The following is a 2,548-nucleotide window of genomic DNA, read 5'->3' as shown; positions in this document are numbered from 1 at the left end:
AAAATGATTGTTTTTAGGCTAACATTGATCTACAAACCATTCACGGAAGGTTAGGTTAGGTTCAGTTAGGTTAGGCAAACATAGAAAATTAAATTGAAAAAAAAAAACGCTCACACGCCATCTTGTAAAACTACCGCGTGGTTGCTACACTGACAGGCGGTTACATATTCGAACGCAGGAACATTTAATTCACGTAGTCGACGGTAATGGTGGCACGAGCTATCGTGCAACGGAGATACATTAATGTCGAAAATGACATTATTTACCGGCCGAATAAGTTGCACGAATGGAAAAAACACTATTCCCAGCTTCCAAAAGTCCACAGGTACTCAATTCCATAAGTACTTTCCCGTCTTTTCTCCTGTAAATTTTAAGAAATCTGTTTTCACCATATCTAACTGTTACCCTGAAGTGTTCGTGACTGTTGAGATAATATTGAAACAGAAGCGAAAGTGTTCCCTCTCCGTCAATTTTAAATAACATCATCACCAAGATCATTTCAGGGGTGTCTTCACAATTAGGGCCGATTTCGCCCAACACCTGTGAGGGAACACACCTGCCATAGGTGATTGACCAATCTTTTTTCCCACAAGTATCAAGGGTCTTGATTTCATCTAGAGAGCTCAATTAACGAATCATCGGTGTAGTTTGGCGTGGCAGGATGGAAACCCTCTTTAAGGCTTCCTGTTGTTCTCTGAGGATCAATTGAGAGCGGGTTTTTAACTAACGGCCTTGGGCGAAGCGAAAACGTCTCAATTTCCTTCGCCCAGGGTTCAAGACCTGCGGAACGAATTCAACCTGTTTCGCCAGTTTTCGGCCTCGCTACGCACCTCCAAATTTGCATCAAGGATGGGTCTCGGTGGAAAATTCTCTCGTCGTAAAGTTGTTTCAGGGATGTTCTCGTTGAGTAGCGCCAAAACCTAAATTTCGATAATTCAAGCGTGGATATTTATTTTTAAAAAAGTTCTTACAAACCGGATAGTATTTCATATTGCAAACAATAACATGAGGAAAGAATAGAATTTCAGAAAAGGAAAATAGATGGCAGCACAAGGTGGAAGAATATAAATAAATTGTTGAAGGACAAATATCGATTCAGTGAAAGTATAAATATGATTAAAAGATGTGTAAAAAAATGAGACTATGTGTAAAAAATAGAAAGTAGATAGAAAGGAAAATATAAGTGGTTGTCATCATTGTACAAGTTCAAGTCTATAGAAAATTGTTTTGACCACAAAAATAAGTATTCAACAAAGTAAATTTAAATTTAGACTAGTAAGTAGCAATTTCTTTAATGATACTTAAAGTATTTAATAGGTAATGTTATTATTTTCCTTATTTAAAACCGTAAATATGTAACATGGACAAGGTTCTATTTGGAGTGGATAGTAGATGGAGGGGGAAACGTCAAAAATTACATCGCAACCATAAAATTGAAGCATTCCACCGAATAACGCTGTATGGCACATATCAGTGAATGCGAGAACAACGGATAAAACCTGTTGTACGTTACTGGACTACAGTAGAAACAACATATATGCAAACACAGTAGCAATCTTTGGGCAACATCCGACCTTATGATTGGCCAGCTTGTAGCCTGTAGAAGCAGGGCCACAGCATGATTCCATTGGTAACTCAGCACATTCCAAAAAGTGCCATACAGTGTTATTCGGTAGGCTGCTTCAATTATAATTCCTGTAAATAAGAAAGCCCTAAACGTATGAAACAGAATATAACATATTTTTTTGTAATAACTACTCTTCTCGATAAATGTGTATGTATAAAATAGAGAACCATATTTACTAGCCATGAGAAAAGTATGATATCACGTAAAAAGATGAGTAAGGTATTAATAACAACTATATAAAAAAAGGTACAGTCGCGTGAAATTATTATGTATTATTGTTTACCAGATTCACAAGAATAAATCACTTAAATTGTAAAAATTCATAATGGTTCGTATCTCACATAAAACCGTAGGTCCAGTCCCAATTAACATATTGTGTGAACAATGATTACAGAAATAAAAATAACAGACAGTGGAAATATTAAATCTAAAATGCTCTCACTTTGTGTCAATCAGTTAACGTTATTGCCTTGCAAGCAACAAGCCCCGGATAAAATCTATTCCCTATTTATGCATTTGCGTCAAACTTTACTATCTGGAAAAGAACTGCTCGATCATTTGATGTTCTTTTAATATAATATTATCAATACTTTTTATAATAGTTAGTCATCCTTTGGGAAGAGCATGTGAACCGGGGGTCTCCCGCTAGATCCGCCAATGCATACAATATGCCTGTTTTCGGAGAAGAATTACCCAAAATTGAGAAAGCGCGCACACAAATAATAAACCACTTGATCCGACCCCAAGGCGGAAGCCTGTTCACGAACTTTTGCCTGGCCATTCCCCACCCCCTTCCCTCTTCCCAACACGTGTTTGCAGCGAGTGGCAACAGGCGGAAGGCTGTTATTTTTAACTCCCCAAATCGCGGTTAACACAAGAAAAGAAAGCGCCTTTTTTGAATGGTCTGAATTGTAAAAGAAG

This window comes from Lepisma saccharinum, chromosome 24, assembly GCF_977018435.1.
Source record: "Lepisma saccharinum chromosome 24, izLepSacc3.1, whole genome shotgun sequence".
Taxonomy (NCBI): Eukaryota; Metazoa; Arthropoda; class Insecta; order Zygentoma; family Lepismatidae; genus Lepisma; species Lepisma saccharinum.
Note: the sequence above shows the minus strand (reverse complement) of the source record.